Genomic DNA, 19,440 nt, shown 5'->3' with positions numbered 1-19,440 from the left:
TTACAAAGATTAAAGCACATGAGCTCCTTTGCCCTCCAGTACTGGTTTTCATGGGCTTTGAAGAATTTGAAGACTTTTAACTGCTGGAAAACAGTCTTAATATATCACATCTCTGCCAGTAAATGTATTCTTTCATTGAAAAGATTTGGTTGTTAAGTTTCTTTACTTTACAAAGACTGATGAGATTTACCTTACACTTAGGGCTATGAAAATAATTGATTTTGCAGTTCAGTGGCAGAAAAAGGCTAAAGCCAAAACCAATATTTTGGGATTTTTCTTGCCAAAATGAAAAACTAAATATTTCATTTTCTTGTTGAAAAGAACATTCAGCTCAACCAGAAACCAAGTGTTTCACTTTGTTTTATTTTTAATAAAAACAAAAGAAATCTAAGGGATAGAGTCACAAAACAAACATGGAGGAAATTTTCCATTTTTACCTGGTTTTGCAGTGTCTAACAGACTTTTCCAGATCATAGAACCACAGAATTATTGAATTTGGAAGGGACATTGTGAGATCATCTAGGATAACTCCTTCGCTCAAAGCAAAGCAGAAGAAAGCAGCTTAATCTGCAAAGCAGTTACATATGGGTCCACACTTCCTGCAGGATCAGGATGGGGACAATTCCTCTGTATTTCTTCCCACGTTTGCAATGTCACTTCACTTGCAGCAGGCCTGAGTGACTGCAGGAAGGCAGAGCAGGAGGTGAAACTCACTTCTACAAGAAGGCTGAGCAGGCAGTGAAATTTCATATAGGGATTGCAAAGGGAAGATGCACAGTAGAGACTACTGAAGAAGGTTACATAAAGCTGGCTATTTGTATCTGTTACAAAGCATAAGACTTTGGGTTTTTTTACTATTTAGTACTGATTTTCCACAGTGAGATTCCATTTAAAATGAAAAACATGCTCTGAAGTGGCAGGGTCTGATCTGGCAGTGCTCACTCCCCCTTGCTTCTGATGATCAGCAGAAGGGGAATTTTATGTTCAAAGAGGCTACATGGTCAAGAAGGCCATTGCTCCCACAGGTGCTGGATCACGCAATCATGCTGCTGTGACTGTATACAAAACTGGCTCTAAATGGGATCCTCAGAGTTCAAGGCACCTTGAAGCTACAATACTTCACATCATAAGCTGAACTGTGTGAGAAGGATTTGAACTTGGCCGCTTTGAGGACATGTTGCTAATACAGCACAGGAGCAGGGTACAAGAACAAGCACAGCCTCAGCTTTCCCTCTGCTGAGCTACGGGTTTGACTGCTCATTGGATGCACCCTTCCTTCAGTTTATCTCTGGAGACAGAGCATGCCCCAGAGGTGTGACATGCTACATAATAGAGACCAGATCTAGCCAATCCCTTGCATGTGCCACACCTTTCCTTGGTTCCCCTGTTTTTATAAGGAGGCCACATGGGGAAGCCTTTTTCCACATATGAACTGCTGCACATTTGACTTGGAAGGTTTTGGGGAATGGCTTAGGCTAATGTTTGCTGGGAAAGACAGGAACTGCTGCTCTGGTGTTGTGTTGGTGGTCATGATGGAGAGCAGGCTGGATGGCTTAGATGACTTGTCCAAGCTCTGTTCCCTACAGTGCTTCTCTTCTACTTTACCTTGAAACACCTTATTCTTTTTTTCTTCTCTTCCACAGTATATTCTGCTCTAATCATGGCAAAAGACACCATGGAGAATCTACTGCTTTTCCAAAAGGTCTACTGTGGAGGCAGAAGTAGCAGAGCTGAAGGGCAGCTCCACTGCAAGTCTACATCCAGTTTCTTCCTATGCTGTAGTCACTGCAATCCATTCATGATATCCAAAATTTCTGTGGTACATGGAGAATGGGAGAACTGCTTTTCTATTTAGTTTTGAATTACAGCTGAAGTAGGTTCACTATATGAAATAGCTCCGCAGTGCTCTCACAAAGATAGGTATTTTGCCCTCAGCCCCAAATATTAGGCCTTATTTATTCAAGACCTCATACACACACCTTGTAATGGATCCTCAGACTGCTGATGTGGGAGCATGGGAATAAAAATGAAATGACAGTGCTTTTCAGAGAATCATTAGCAGGGAAGGCTGTAGAAGTCAAGGACCCATGATGCTGTGGCTTTGCAAATTAAACCACTTGTCACTAGGTTGTAAAAGTTTCGGCCTCTTTTTTAGACATGAATATAATATGGTACATGCAACAGTGCTGCAGACAAGAAAAGCATGACTTTTTAGAGCAGTTTTACTGAAATAAAGAGAAAACATTAAAGCTGGTTACAAGTTCTTCTGATAAGTGATTCAGAAACTGTTGTACTCCTCAAAATCAATCAATCAGTTAAAAGGTGTAAGAATAATTTCTTAACTTATTATTGAATGCACCCTCCTATAAAGCATGATTAACTTCCCATAAAAAGAGATCAAATTAATGAGTGCACAAAGTCATAGAATCATAGAATTATCAGGTTAGAAAAGACCCACCAGATCATCGACTCCAACCATTCCTATCAAACACTAAACCATGCCCCTCAGCACCTCGTCCACCTGTCCTTTAAACGCCTCCAGGGAAGGCGACTCAACCACCTCCATGGGCAGCCTGTTCCAGTGCCCAATGACCCTTTCTGTGAAAAAGGAGCTTGAAGCCATTCCCTCTTGTCCTGTCCTCTGTCACTTGGGAGAAGAGGCCATCACCCTCCTCTCTACAACCGCCTTTCAGGTAGCTGTAGTCACTGTTATCTTTCTGCCATAACTCAGTCTGCTTCTGCACTGTGTATGGGCACATCCAGGAATCAAGTCCACAGGCATTCAAAGGCTTTTGGCAAGGGTTTATGGACTCCCTCCTTGAAGGGAAGCCTTTTCTCAGAACATCTCTCTCTCTACTTATTTGGAAGTTGAGGAAAGCAACAGCAGCCTTTCTCATCTGCTTCACCAAGCTTAGGCCCATTCCTAGTCATGCTATTAATCTCAGCCTCTTTTTATCTCTTGTGGGGTTTTGACCCAGCCTTTATTTTATATTTAGGCTATTTTCTTTTAATGAGTCACAGCTGTGACTGTCATTTTACTATAGTGAAATGTGTTGACAAGACCAAGAATAGCAGCTGTCTGTCAGGCCTTTAGCTAATGCGTTAGTGGAGATACCAAACATTGGAAACTAAACAAAAGGCAGAGAGATGGAGAATGAGACTCTGCAGTGAAAGTAATATTTAAAACTGTATGCTGCTTTTTTTGCCCTTCAAAATGACAGTAGAGGTTTTTAAAAATGAAGATCACTGGGGCTTATCCCACCCAGGTGAGTCTAATGTAATGACATTTACTGGGATAGAAGCTCTGCTGGGAGGAGTGGAAGTTCCAATGTTATCTGTACCTCTTCAGCATCCCTCCAGTGAGCTATTCTGATTGTTACCAGCTAAGAACTTGACCCTTCCAGCTTCATTAAAAAAATATATATGTCCTAAGAGAGTAGTATAAGATTTGAGACAGGGTTGGCTCAACTCTGCACTTTCTGTACCCCCTGAGTTCTGGGAAATAAAACTTTCCAGATATTAAAACTTTCACTTCTGCAGGACCTGCTCAGTTTTTGAGATGTTATGGTCCATGGTGCAAAGGTCAGATTACACCCAGTATTTACTAGGGTCCCTAAAGGACCAGTACTGTTTCTTCATGTCTTCCCTAACAACCTGCATGTGAGACAAGAGTGCACTTGCAGAATCATAGAATCAGAGAATAAACAGGTTGGAAGAGACCCACCGGATCATCGAGTCCAACCATTCCTATCAATCACTAAACCATGCCCCTCAGCACCTCGTCCACCCGTGCCTTAAACACCTCCAGGGAAGGTGAATCAACCACCTCCCTGGGCAGCCTGTTCCAGTGCCCAATGACCCTTTCTGTGAAGAATTTTTTCCTAATGTCCAGCCTGATCCTCCCCTGGCGGAGCTTGAGGCCATTCCCTCTTGTCCTGTCCCCTGTCATTTGGGAGAAGAGGCCAGCTCCCTCCTCTCTACAACGTCCTTTCAGGTAGTTGTAGAGAGCAATGAGGTCTCCCCTCAGCCTCCTCTTCTACAGGCTAAACAAACCCAGCTCTCTCAGCCATTCCTCGTAAGGCCTGTTCTCCAGCCCCCTCACCAGCTTTGTTGCTCTTCTCTGGACTCGCTCCAGAGCCTCAACATCCTTCTTGTGGTGAGGGGCCCAGAACTGAACACAGTATTCAAGGAGCGGCCTCACCAGTGCCGAGTACAGAGGGAGGATAACCTCCCAAAGGTTGTGAGAAGGCCTCCCCGTCGGGGAATCGAACCCTAGTCTCCCGCGTGACAGGCGGGGATACTCACCTATTTACTAAGGAGGAACCGCCTCATTATGTTTGTGAATGACATCAAACTGAGGGAAACAGTCAGTATGGTCAAGGGCATGGCCATCAATCAGAGGAACCTTGACAGGCTGGATAAATAGGCTCATAGGAACCTCATAAGGTTCAATAAGAGGAAGTCTTTGTCTTAGTGCTGCTTGTCTATGAAATAGCTTTGCAGAAAAGGATGTGGTGGGCAACAAGGGCAGCATACACTGGCTGCAAAGAAGTTCAGCCCCCTCTTGGGCTGCCTTAGGAAGACTGTAGCCAGGTAGGTCCAGGACAATGACTGTTCCCTTCTGGTTTGCAGTTGTAAGACCACATCTGGAGCACTTTGTGCAGAAAACAGGAATTGTCTGGGCTAGGCTCCTTGAGGACCTCATCTAATGAGTGTTCATAGAGCATAACTATTTCATGTTAGCAGGCTCAACGCAATAGGGTTGCCAATGGCAAAGACCTCTGGGTCTTCAGCTGGTGTTGTGCTGGTATTGCATAATTATCCCACCACTGACAGTAGATTTTCACTGTTAGTTGTTTTGTTTTGGTTTTTTTTCCTGGGAGAGAAAAAGGTCAGCAATTGGCTTCCAGTCCACAAACTGAAGGAGTTTTTGAGGGGTTTAAGGGCAGCTGTTATTGCTGAGGTGGTGTTACCTCATCAACAGCTGGTCTAAGGCAATGCAAAGGCTGATGTGAAATCCAGATCTTTAGCTACATACAGGTTTAAGTGGCCTAAGCAAGGAGGATTTGGTTTCATTCCTACAAAGGAGTCTGGGTCTGCTGGACGCCACTGTTATCACTGACCTGAAAGTAATTTTGGAGTTTGACTGTCCCTCAGCTGCTATGATATGTGGTTGGTGCCCTTCAGCCCCATGTAATTCAGACACACATCTTGGCCCTGAGGAAGCTGTTGACCAATGCATGTCTGCAGGTAGCCAGAGAGCAGAGCCCAGTGGCATCCTGCACTGATGTAGCTCATTCTGCCTCTCCTGAGCAGAGGATCATCCACTTCCACTTACGGAGCTGCACTCCCCTCCACTCCTTAGAAGCAATACAAAATGTGAAATTAATATCAAAATGAAGAGAGAAAACACAGGAAGACCCAGTGGGTCTAGCATTCACTTTTTTATTGTTTAATGAGCTGAACATCAGGCTGGAGCCAGATAACAAACTGAATGTAGAATGTAATTTCCTTCTGTTAAAGAAAGTAATATAACACGCTTTAAAAACTGAAGCTGAAGTAAAGCAAACCCAGAATGTTCGAGCGAGACGTGTAGGTGATTTCATTGTCAATAATTTAAGACAACTTACATTCAAAAACTGCCTCAGCATAGAGGACTGAAAAAAAAAGTAGCCTTCAGCACAGCTCTGTGTGTGCCACCCTTAGAGGAGATTAATCCTAGTCCCAGCAGCATGATCTGTCTGGAATAGACCTCAAAGCAGTTTGTTAACAGAGCATGGAGTAACAGGAAGGCTTTAGAGGAGTGCTTAGGGCCAGAATAGTAGCAATTAAGTTCATGATTGCATTTTTTTGGGGAGCCAGTCTGAGCTCACCGGTTTCTTACAACGTTGTCGTGTTTTGTGGTAGCAAATGGAAAAAGAGTGGTATAGTAATTTATGCTGTGTCTTTAAAAGAAAGAAAAGTACAATCAGTAATTACTATCATGCTGTTCTTGATCATACAGAGAAAGTGTATACCAGCTTGAAGGACACATCCCATCTAGAACTGATGGAAGTGGAATTTATTCAGTCCTAGACAATATTTCATGGGCAAGATGGATCTAGCTAACAGATTTTGAGAGTTTAAACCAGGACCTTTTTTTGAAATAACTCATAATGATGCACCTCATCACCATTACTTGCATTCTATACTTGAGAGGCAGCGAAGCCATCACTTCTTTCCATAGCTTGTTCCACTGATGAAATATATTTCTTTTTGAAATCTTGACCTTTCTGATCTGAAGGCCCCTGACCTGCATCCGTACATCAGCTTGAGTTCTCAACCAGACAGAAGTCCTTTCCATATGATGCTTTGTCTTTCCAAGAGACAACAGTACTTATTATGGTAATTCTCAAAAAAAACTGGGTCAAATTTAAGCCTTGGCTAAACAGACCCAAATCTTGCAGCCTTTTCCTGTACAACGGTAGTTGTGACCTTGGACAAAAATACTCTGCTCCAGGGAACTTTTGGAGAGCGAAGGCTGTATCTGTGGCAGTGTGGCTCTGCCTCAGCTACTCCTGTCAGAGGTAAAAGGGTTGAGATGAAGACGATATTCCCCAGCAATGGTAAGTGGCTTCTTCAGAGGTGAGTTTCAAAGCAATGCTTGGCACACAGATGACTGCTCCTAATCTGAAATATCTGAAAGTATCTGATACACTGTTATTTCAGCAGGCGGGAAAAAAAAATCAGATCCAATTCTCTATGCAAAGAGTTAAATCAGACAACACAGAGAGATAATAACTAAAATTGAACTTGTATTTATGAGCTCATGTTCACAACCACCACTGTCAACTGATTGTACCACGTGCCAGTAAATAACAGACAATGTTGAGATCACACTCTCCTATTATTAGAAACATAATAGTCATATCTTGTTTAAAAACCTGTTTTAAAATCTGTTGCCACCTGGAAAACTAGACTAAACAGAGGAAGAATTAAGGTTATCTACAAATATTCTGAGTAGAAACATAATTAGGGCTGTAATTAGTGTTATCATTTAGTAGGCAATGTAGACAAGCCTGAGAAGATAAGCCACTATCAGTTGCTGTTGAGGGCTAAAGTGATTATTGAGCTTGTAAGTTTGGGCCATGTGTTTTCCTGGCAATGTGGAAATAACATTGAACAACTTCCAAAATCTCAAGGCAGAACTGCAGGTTTATTCTCCTAAAAAGCTTTCCCAGCATGGCACCATGAGCACAAGTAAGGTGCTCATGTTTGCCAGAGCCTGCTTACATCTCTCCAGCCCCAGGGCAATGGAGTTTGAAGGACAAGTCTGTAAAGTGGGGTGTAAAGCTGCTTGCTGAGCAGCATACAGCTAGTTCCTCCAGGTGTGGCCCCCATCCCCCAGGGCCCATGCTTCCCAGCCACCTCTGATTCACTCATGTTACCAGGAGGCAAAGCACCCAGGACTGCTGCACAGCACCTGCAAGGTCAGGCTGAAGACTTTCCCTGCAATAAGAAGGAACTACAAGCTAAGATGTAAGACCAAAACAATTTTTAGGACAAACCACAGCAAACAGGTTGAGCCTTTAAATGAACATGTTGCAGGATGCATAAAAGTCAAGTTGAGAACTCTACATACCCCTGAAATGCATGGCTATAAGATATGGGAGAAGCCCCCTTGGAGCATCTCCCAGCCTGCTGTAAGGTCACAGTGGAGGGCAGCCAGCTCTGCAGCACAATGTATTGAGGCTGCACCTCAAATACTGTGCTCAGTTTTGAGCCTCTCACTATAACCAAGACATTGAGGTCCTGGAGTGTGTCCAGAGAAGAGCAACAAAGCTGGTGAAGGGGCTGGAGAACAAGTCTTATGAGGAGCGGCTGAGGGAACTGGGGTTGTTTTCCTTGGAGAAGAGAAGCGTGTTGGTCTCTTCTCCCAAGTGATAGGTGATAGGACAAGAGAGAATGGCCTTAAGCTGCATTATGGGAAGTTTAGATTGGATATCAGGAAAAATTTCTTCATAGAAAGGGTTATCAAGCACAGGAACAGCTACCCAAGGAGATGGTTGAGTCACCATCCCTGGAGGTATTTAAAAGACAGGTAGATGAGGTGCTTAGGGATATGATTTAGTAGTGGACAGGTATGGTTGGAGTTGATGATGTCTAAGGTCTTTTTCAACCTTATGATTCTACGTTTTATTCCCCTCTGCTTCCTCTAGCCTCTTGCCACCAAGACAGGCAACCCTCCAGCACACTCACTCTTCCTTGGAGTTGCATTTCCCAGCTTTCCCAGGCATATACCACATCTGCCACCAGGGATCTATTGCTGTAATTTCTTGCCACATGGAAACCCACGCAGGATTATGTACTGGGACCTCTGTGCTTCCACTTTGCTCCCTGGCACCCACAGGGGAACTGGCAGCACCTTATCTAGAATTCATTGTCTGCATTGCTCCATGAGCATGGGGTTGTCCCCAGTAGGGACCTTCAACACTCAGTAAGGAGCGAAGAGCTGGGAAAAAGCAGCTTGGTGCCACAGGCAGCTGGCAGAGGTCAGTGTATCTCCACAGAGGCTATAAAGGTTAACATGGTTGTCACTTGCTCACAGACTAATCCAGAAGGCACAGGCAGCTCCCTGGCAGCCCTCTCTTTCTGCTGCTGTGGCTGCAAACAGCCCACAAGGAATTAGGAGTAAGCTGGGAAAGCAGCAGGTCTGAGGGGCTTGATAAGCTTTTCCCCAAAACTGTCTTTTCCTTGGAGCAGATCATGTGCTCCTGTTAAACACAGCAAACCAGTAGCAGCCCCCTGATTCTTTGAAGTCGCTGATGTTTTCCAGCTTGCTGAGCTGCTTAGTGAGAAACCCTCATTTTCTTTCCAGAAACAGAAAATTGAGTCAGAACTTGCTTTCCTTCAGATAACTGATCTTTTTCTTCCTCTGGAAATACTCAGTGGACCTGTTTTTATCTGTGCAGTGTTTACTTTCCAGGAGGCTTTGCCATGTTTGCAGCTCCACTGGTTTTTTTACCTCAAGCTTCTCCACAAAATACACAGAGTCCAGGGCCAATCCCTGCTGTTGGGAGGGTAAATCCACCTCCAAGACAGAAAGGACTGATTTCCTCATTACTTTTTCTTTTCTTGGTTCTGTTTTGACATTTTATCTTCCTTCATGCTACATGAACAGGAAGCTTTAAGAGCAGCTGTGAATCTTCTATCTGCCTTACATCCTTCAGCTCTGCTATTTTTATGCTATCAGTTGTTTTTATACATGTGCCTCTACATTCATGGGATAAAATGAAGATGGCAGAACATCTCTTATTACAAATTCCATTATGTATAAGAAGGCTGTTCCCCTTATTCGAACTTATCCAGTAATCTTTACTGCTCTCAATTTATAGTAACTATAATTCCAGAAGATCCTTGGATACCTCACAGTGGTTTTTTTAGCATGAATAGGTTTTACAGCTGGTCGAGGTCTTACACTACAGGGAAATTTATACTTAAACATCTGCTCTTAAACGCCCTTCAGCTAGTCAAGGTGGTTACAAATTCATCCACAACACCCGCTGGAAAATATAAAAAATCTACTGCCCTAGTTTAATGTACCAAAGTATTTGTTATTTTACTGACAGTCTGGATTACAGGAAGGAAGATGTCAGGAATCTTTAGATTCATGTCAGACCTCTTAATTTTTGGTTATTTCTCAGGGGTAGGGAAAAACTGTCTCCTTTTTTTCCATTTGTACATCTTGTGAAACATGCTCAGAAGTGCACTAGTTCAGTGTTGCTGTAAGTACACAGTCTTACAGGTCCTAACAGGTAGGAAAACATGTACACTTATTTCTGTGCCCTAAAACTTTTGATAATGATTTGATGAAGCTCATTGTGTCAGGCTTACGCTACGCACATACTAAAAACTAGTCCTTGATAGAAAAAGTGCATAGCCGAGAGCTGAAACCTCCAAAAGGTTGTAGATTCCCATTGCTGCCACAAGTAGTGCCTTGTTTGAGACAATAGGGTAAGCATCTCTGTAAACACTTCTGACTTACTGAATTACTTAATGATGTCCCTTCACATCTTTGCTTCTTTTATTTTGTTTTAAAAAAGACAACCAGACCTGAAGAGTCATCTTCATATAAACCAGCCTGGCTTCATGTGTTTGCCCACTTGAATGAGGTCCTGTGTAGTTATTCTCCATGGAGCAGGTTTTCCCAGTGGTTTTCCTGGTCTAATGCCCAGATCAGTTACTTGATTTAGCTGTTTGTTGATACAGACTTCATTGCTGTTGTATCTCAGCACCTTCAGTGTTGTTCTTTCCAGTAAGATAGTCCATAAAGCCTTCTTCAAATCTAATAGCATAAAAAATCCTTATTACCTAAAATATTGCCCTGATAGATTTCTAACATTAATATATAGTAGTAATATTCTAGTAATTAATATGTAATAGTAATTCTATGATTCGATGGTTCTAATTTCATTATGTCAAAGAAGCCATGTCTGTCATTGTGGAATTAAATAGATTTTGTTATAGTATTCTGTACATCAAAAAATAGCAATTTTGCAATTAAAATGTAGACTTCTCTAGATTGGTCTTATTAGGATTCTGTAAATGCTCAAAGTAATTTTTATTTACTCTGCTGCAGCCTTTTTATTTTTTTTTCCATCACATCTAAACATGGATAGCTCTTTTTACAATGCTGTTATGGAGTTTCTACATCTGTGACAGAGATAGATTCAACCTCATGGTCTCTTTGAGCATTTTATACAGTGGTTTTCTTTAATCAGTTCATTCAATGTTTAATTAAAGCTAGCATCAATCATGGGCTAGCCATTCAAAAGGGTGGACTCCATCGGGAGTTACACCAGCTGACACCAAGCAAGGATACGGCTCTTAGAACTTAAAATCTCTGCAGTAAAAATCTGGAGCCCCACGTAACACTGATTAAACCCATTTGGATCATTTACATTAACATTAAGAGTACATATATTAAGCTGTCACATTTTTTCTCCTTTTTTTCCTCAGCAAAATTCTCTTCTTTGGTGCACACTGGCTCTGTGGATGAGGAGTGGTGTAAAACATTCTTTACTATTCTTTATTTGGTTCTTCTCTAGGCTTTTGCTGTGCTGGTATGCGGGGCTTTTGTGGCTGGTACAAGTGTAGAACTGCTAGAAGATACTCCATAGTGGATGAGAGGGAAAAAAAAAGTAAGAAAGATATGTGTGTCAGAAAAAAGAGTTTCTCTATTAAATACTCACTTTTTGCCAAACTGCAAAAATGTCACTGTCTGGAAATAATAGATCTCCATCTTTTTCTTTCAGAATTTATTTGGTAGTTGTTAATAGAGCATATAAAATATAAACAAACACAACATGCCCAGCACAGACAGTATAGGTTAAGGCTATAAAGCTTAAGAAGAGTCACTGAGTTTCTAAATAAGTCTTAAATCAATGGCTAAACTTGTGCTGACTTCAGAGATGTAAAATGCTGTGAAAAGGCAAAATTAGAGCCTGAATGCTACACTACGTTGCACTTGGTCTAATCAAATTCATTTAACCCCATTATTTTCTCCTTTGTGCATCACAGATGAAAACAATGTAGCCCTCTTGGCAGAAGGCCAGCCCAAAGCCATCTATTACCATGCTGAAGTTCTGACAAGGAGAACAAGGCAACTGTCCTTATGGTAATTGATATTAATGACTGAGGTTAGAGCCCATCGAGCCAGCTTGGGATTTAACAACAGAAAAAGAGTAACCCAGCCCAGCTCCACAGCAACAGGGACTGAAGTAGTCTGAAGACAAACAGATTAAAAGGGAGTAGAGCAGTGCTGTCCTTTTAAAAATTATATATATATATAGTCCTTAAATCATTTAGATGGCACATCAACATAAATTAAATTAGAGAAAGAATTACAGTTGAAATTGGTAGTATCTTGCTTTGTTATTTTTCTGACATGTACTGTACTATCTTTGGATGGGCTGGAAGAGGTGGAGATGGGGCTGGCCACCTCCCCAGCAGAGAACCACAGTGGCTGGGGACTGCATCCCCAGGCTTGATGTAGTGCAGGGGCAAGCCACCCACAGGCTCAGCCCCACCTTCTCCCCAGAAAACCCTGACCTGAGCCTGGGTCCCACCTCAAACTCCATTCCCAGGCTTCTTACAACATTTCCAGTAAGGTCATTTTTAGTGTTTTGTGGAAATTTGTGTTACTTTCATGAGACGCCTGCAGATTTCACACATTTTTGTGTGGTTGTGCAGTGCTGAAAATTAGCTCTTGCTTTCAAATTAGCTAGAGATATTCTAAGAAGGAGAAATAGTGATTTGCATTGGTGAAAACTGAAGTGACTTTACATACTTAATTTTACTTGTAACAGGCTCTTCTTATCTGCTTTTGGGTTTACTTTTTTTAACACAGAAGAGCATTAAAATGAATCCATTAAAATTAAAGCCTTCCTCCCTTGAAAACTGAACACACTCAGATTAAACGGGGCTCCAGGTTGAAATGAAAAGACAGAGAAGCAGCCCTCACAGTACAAGAGACAGTTTTTTCTATCTGGGAAAGATATTTTTTGCAGTGTTGTTTCGTTTGATTTGTGACAGGCTTTGGTTTTTAGTTTACGAAGGAAAAAGAGGTAAAGAGGACAACTGGATGCAAGGGGCCTCTGTCGTATCAATACTGGGACAACCACTGCACTGCGACCCTGGGAGTGAAACACCACTAATTGCTCTCTCATGCCTAACCCAGGTCTTCATTGTGAGTTATTTTCTCTCTTTTCTTAGCTTTTATAGGCCTCAGCCCCAAAACTATCTTTTGATGAGGGAAGGCACAAAAATATCTAACACCACTGGGTTCCCAAATCCCACCTCAGTGCAAAGAGCAAGCAAGAATTAAGCAAGATTAATTAAGCAAGATTATTTCAAATCACGTTCTCACTGTGCACCATAATGGATGATCAGTGGCTTTGGGACTGAGAGCACATACTTGAGGGCAGTAATGACCTCAGCAGAAGAGGTGGGGAATGCATTCACTGAAGGGTCAAGGAGGTAATGTGAACAGTGAGTTCTTAGCATATTAGCATATGCTTCTGCTCTGCCTCCTGGGAGTGTTGTATCTTTTGTCCACCTTATCATCAAGGTGTTGAGAAGTTCAGTATTGCAACATACGCTGTCTCTTAAAAAAAATGTACTGTCTATGTTGTTGAGTAAAACACTTTCCTAAGCAGGTCCTTGGGAAATACATTCTCTTCTAGATCCAATTCTCTTTAAAAGACAGAGATACAGTCAAGCGTATCACACTTTTGAAATGGAAACAGCACTCAAGCTTGCTCTATAATTTCTGGTTGCTCATGTAAACGTCTTGTAATGTTCTTTTCAAATCTTCCCTGCTTTCACACCTTTGGAGTTCTTTAGCAGAAAGGGAAAAGAATGGAGTCTTTCAAAAGGGAAAATGTGTCTGTACATCCCAGCTTTTCAGCAAGAAAGCAAATCCCTGAGTTATTACACAAATATCAATGTTTGAAATGCTCATGCTTTACTAGCCTTTTCTTTAGTGTCACTCCTCTGAAGTCCAAATAACACAAAGCATTTACTCAGTATAATTTGTTTGGGCTGATAATTATTTAATAACACAATAATCTGAAATGCCAAGACACAATTACAATCTGATTCCAACAGTTACCGTTAAGCCCCAGACACAAGAGAGGCAAAGATGTGCTACAGTCTCCCGTGAGAGGGAGATGGGCTCAATCCTTGTGGGCCCTGCCCAGCTCAGGACACACTAGGACTCTATGAAATTTCAGGAAGCAATTACTTACCTGATAGGGGAGACACCATGATCACGTAGGTGGTTTTTCCAAGCCATGGCTCATGCCCTACAATATTTCTTTTAAAGGTAATGGACCAGATTCTCCTGGAAGATACTTCAAAACCTATGGAACAGTGGGAGGTGATTGTATAAAGCCTTTATAATACTTCCTAATACCACAGTATGAGAAAGGTCATACATAGATATCAAGAGCATTTATGTCCATATCTGAGAAGATTTAAATGCCACTAAAGTGAGCAGTAAAAACAAAGTTTTTACCACCTCCTACAATAGTAGAACATTGAAAAATCCCTTGGTGTTAAATGTCTAGATTTCACCAGGCCATCATTTGCATCAAAATAATTTAATTTCAGCAGGCACTGATTTTTAGATCCTTTTTTCACAGAGATCACACATTGTCTGGAGAAGGGAAGCCCTTGTTTTATTATTTGCCTGCCAATAAATTGACCAAGAGGATATAGCCTACAACAATGTATATGGATACCCTGCAGTCTTTCAAGCTCATTGTCACGTCTCAAAGGTGAATTGAGTTAATGTGCAATTTAGAATAAGCAGTTTCCTTCCTGAAAAATGAGTGGACATAGTCCCATAGTGTTGCTTCATAGCTGAGTTGATGCACAGTTACGTGCTTCATAGAATTTAGGTGATAATTTGTACAGCTGGTTTTCACTGTCCACATGACAGTTCTTTGCCTAGTGGTTTAAACTGCTTTCAATTACTCCAGATTACTAGCATCTCAGATGAAAAATAGATTTTAAGATATTAATTTCTAAAGTTGGATCAGGGCAAATAGTGCAATGAATTTTCCTGATGTAAATTTGGAAAGCTTAGGTACAAGATTTTGGTTTCTACTCCCTTGACACAAGATTGCCAAATTAACTGAAACCCTACCAGTGTAAGACAGAAGCAATTTTTTTCCCCCTGATGCTTTTTATTTTGTACACATATGCACTAGCAGGAACTCTAAGTCCCTTTTCTTGTAAAGACACGATGTGCAAAATGTTAGGCTATAGTGTTACCTGGCATTATAAAGCCCTCTGAAGCAGGCAGAGTCCAATGAGTTCTCAGCAAGATGGGAACAGGGGTTCATTCACGTCACAGGTATAAGCTATTTTTGGCATCCGGTTGACTTTTCCTTATTAGGAAAATAAAAAGTATTCAAGTAGAATGTTCTTCTTTCTCAGTATATTATACCAATTTGGCTGCTTTCAGCCAGATTGATTTCCCTTCATCTACAAAAACTTACTTTTTAAAAAGTCTACAACACTCTGAGGTCAGTTCATTTCAAGCTCCTTTTGCTTCTGTGTTTTCTCTAACACAGGAAAGGGTTAGCCCTGGGGAATGATGATGGATCTGGTTATGTGCCTAAAGAAGAAGGACTTAAGGTAGGCAAATGGTGGGTAGTGAATGCACAAACTTAATATGGTTTTCTGTGACCAAAGCACATAACCACGTGCAGAGGTGGGAAAGGCTGTAGGCATGCCAGAGCTAGACAGTGTGTCCATACCACTGTCAACATTTCACTCCTACGTAACTTCTCCTCCACTTGAACTTGAAGTTCTGGAGCTGGCTGGGCCAAGTATTTTCAAAGGCAAACTAAGACAATGTTGATTCCATGCCTTCCAAAGAGATTAAGCAGAAATGTTTTATAAATAATGTCTAGAAGCCTTGTCCTGTTTCTCTCTTTTTGTTTTAATCAAATACTGCATCTGAGCTGTACAAAAAGTCTTTATTGAGGGCAAATCAGTTCTAACAATATCAGTCTAAGATGGTTTTTGCTTTATCAATACCTATCCATTTTTGCAAAAAAAAATTAGCTAGTTACTTAAGTAATACCTATTGGCACACATCAGCAAAATATATAAGCAGTAAGAAAAGTTGTGTTAGTTTATTCTTTACAGACTTTACTGAGGAGATGAGATTATACAGTTATTGTACAATATGACTTTTCCTTATTAGGAGAATAAAATTCCTTCCATTGGAAAGCACATCTTGGTCATCACTTAAAGAACTTCAGATTTTCTCCAGTCTCTTCTTGTTATTTAAAAGGAATGTAATTCACATCCATAATGATCATGGGTTATTTTCTGGACTAGATCTCTGTCAGGATGGCAGGCATATATTATACAAAGTACAAGCACCAGCAGAACTGTGCAAGGCCAAGCATAGCTCTCATTCTGTCCTGAATGAAAGGAATGATAAATGAAAGAAGTAAAACTCTTTATTCCAGCATGTGTTTATGGTCTCAGCTGGAGATCAGCTCTTTTCTGGATTCTTTTAATGTAGGAAGTAGAATTGAATTTGGTACAAATCATTCAGGACTTTTTTTCTTATGGTGAACCTAAACTACTTTCTGAAAGTTTTGTTGGGTTTAACCAGAATTAAACAGGAGCAACTTCATCCACAGCTGAGCTTGAACTGGAACTGACCCAAAAATAGTTACTACTTTGGCTTTCCAGCTCATAGATGAGGTTTTGCAGATCCTGACACCTCTTGATCACTGCAGGATCCAGACTTCTTGTAAGATTTGGACTAAACTAGACATAGTTCAGCATAAATATTGCTTTACTGTCATGCCTCATTTAAAGAAAAAGGAAAATAGCACGACTTCATGAAAACAGGGGTTAATCTAATCTCAGAACAGGACATTTGCTTTAAGCTTGTCTTCTCGACTTCCAGAGATAGACAGACATGTACTCAGGGAAAGATTTATAGAGAGACCCCAAATGACTACTTTAAACTCATTTAATGATTTTTCAGGAGAAAGTTAGATTAAAATTTCACAGCTGCAAGATCTACACATGTACAGATACCTTTTTAATATTTCAGTCAACTGCTTCTTTTTTTTCAATCTGTTCCGTCTTTCTTCAGCTGATATTTTCACTCTTCCCAAGGCACCTCTGGACAGTAGTGAGAGCTTTGTGAAGCAACTGACTTCTATGTCATGTGGAAAGTTCATATTTTTCAAAAGATGGCTCTTTTTCCTCTGTTACATCACAAACTGGCAGGACCAGTCTGAACAAAGCCAATGGAAAATATGCAATGGAAAGTCACCATGAACTAGCAGAAAAGGGAACAGAAGGAGATTGTTTGATTTTTACTTTAATTCTAATTTCACGATTGTAAGAAAACAGGATGCTGAAAATCTCTCTCCCTTTTCTCCTCAACTCTTGTTCCATCTGTAACTAGTCAAGAAGAAATTACAGAGAGAGAATAGGTTGTTCATGTTTGTCCATGAAAATATCTGTAGCTAGAATTTTTTTTCCTCTCAAAGATCTGAAATGCTTCATTTTACCAGCCAGACTGGATGAATGCTGTGAAGCAGTTATACAGAAATTGTAGATATAAAAAAAAACCAAAACCAAACAAATCCACTTTAGTTATGTTTGCATCTGCTCTGGTTTTGCTTTCCATAAATATTCATGTAATTCATTTTTTTAGAACAAGATTGTTGTGGTTTAAGTTAAAGTAGGATCAGTTTCTAACTTCATCTAAGTCTCATCTAAGTAACTTCATTTTCTGAAAGTTTACTGCATTTTTTTTAGGTAGCGTTCTCTCTAGAGTGATAACACAGGACAGTGGTACACAGAGTGGTCATTGCTTATACTTATTCCTGTAGTAACCAAGGTCATCCTTAAGCTGGCAAAAAATGGCAGGGAGGAATGGACAGGACAGGTGACCCCAAACTGACCAACAGACTATTCCATTCCATATTCGTCAAACTAGGTACGAACTTGAGAGATTATGAGGGTCTCTCTCCCCTTCAATGGCCAACAGCCAGTTAGGACCCCACCTGTCTGTTCACCCCTGATCCCAGATCTGTGCATTCCTGAATCCAGTTCTTGAGTCCAGCTCCCTCCTAACCTCGGACCCTTTCCGTCATCGAGGGGCGGGGCCACAATCTTATATACTTGTATATATTTTATTACTTTCTTTTCCTTCTCCTTCTCCTTCTCCTTCTCCTTCTCCTTCTCCTTCTCCTTCTCCTTCTCCTTCTCCTTCTCCTTCTCCTTCTTCCTTCTTCCTTCTTCCTTCTTCCTTCTTATTATTTTATTAAAACTGTAGTTTTAGTTTCTAACCCAAAAGTCTCATTTCCCTTTCCCTTTTCTATGGAGCAGGTGCTCAAGTTTAGCTGCTGAAATTGGCTAGGCCTGGGCTAAACTATGACAAAGGTCCTTCTCAAAGTAAGTATCAAGTACGACCACTCAAATATATATGCAAAGGAAATTTTACATCAGCTTTTGGCAAGACTTCTGAAAAACAAAAAACTCAGAAGTATTAGGCTTATTCCTGCTGTCAAGAAGTACTAAGAACACAGAGTAACTGAGGTGGCATGTTAAAACCAAATAAGCCAAGTCTTATTGCAGTGGTGAAATCCTCATTCTCCCGCACTCAAAACGAGAGTGCCCATATATTTCAGTGTGACAAGGTTTTATTGTACTTCTAAGATACTGAGTCCACTTCTTTTTTCCTAAGCGTTAATTAATAGTGACTTCATAAATTCAAGAAAATCCCTTTACATCTGGGGAATTTAAACAGCACAGAGTAGGCAAAACATCCTTTTTCCATTACTGTTCTAGATTCATTTTAGACAAATGCGGTGTCACTGCCAGAAGACATGTTTTGCTAGCTGTAGCTATGCCCTCCCATTCCTTCCCTCACACGTGGCACTCTGGTTGTTTTGTTTAGGTAGATCGATGAGCTGACCCAGCAGAAAAAAGGGTCATGATTTTGTTTGGAGAAAGATTGGTACTGTCACAATGAGCCCCCGTGTTCTGGCTGACAGCTTGGCTCTCCAAAGAGAGGTGTCCAGAGTGGCAGGAATACAGGGTCTGCTTCTAAACCAGATGCGTTCTCACTCCCTGAAATAATCCTCTGACACTAATGAGTGAGCAGTGTGGAAACAGACTACTTTAGCTGCTCCTCTGACTCTTCTGGACATTTTTTCTCAAAAAGGGGGAAAAGCAGAGATACCATTACTATTTTCAGTAGTACATGTGGAGTGTTAAGGTGGCAGGCTGCAAAGCTGCCCCCAAAACCAATGAGGTTTTCCAGCTCTTTCTCAGAGTCAAGTAGGCATGTTCTCCTCCTTCCTGATATTGCCAACACTTGTTAAAACAGAGACATGTGTGCCAGGGGTTTCACCTCCACTCCATACACTTGCCCTTTGGGGTGGGCCTTTGCTCCAAGGGTTCTCTGAGCCTCAGCCCCAGCTGGTGCTGCAATAGCAAGGTCTCTGCACAACACGGCCATGGCTCCACATTGCAGTCCCACAGAGAAGAGCTCTGTCCTCCCTTCTCCACTCCTGCAGCACACTCTGCCTTCAAGCAGTAGGGCTGATGGCAAACAGCACAGTGCCACTGAACTCAGGTGGGTGTTATTGGATTCACAGCTATGTTACCTATCCTAGCACTAGGAAATAAGCCTCAAACTGCCTCTCCTAAATGTTAGGTTTTAAACCAGTGCCTTCACAGAAACAGGGCGCCAGCCTCTTTTAACCACCATTGGAAATACCTCCAGCATCAGGATCTTAAATCTTTGGCTTTAATCTCATCATACTCATTCACCTCTTCCCACCATTCATTATTGGTGTTTGCACAGTTGTAGATGCGTTTCAGCAGAGCCAAACTTAGTCATGTCAG

This window comes from Phaenicophaeus curvirostris, chromosome 1 (genome assembly GCF_032191515.1).
Source record: "Phaenicophaeus curvirostris isolate KB17595 chromosome 1, BPBGC_Pcur_1.0, whole genome shotgun sequence".
NCBI classification, from domain to species: Eukaryota; Metazoa; Chordata; class Aves; order Cuculiformes; family Cuculidae; genus Phaenicophaeus; species Phaenicophaeus curvirostris.
This window is presented reverse-complemented; position numbering follows the sequence as displayed.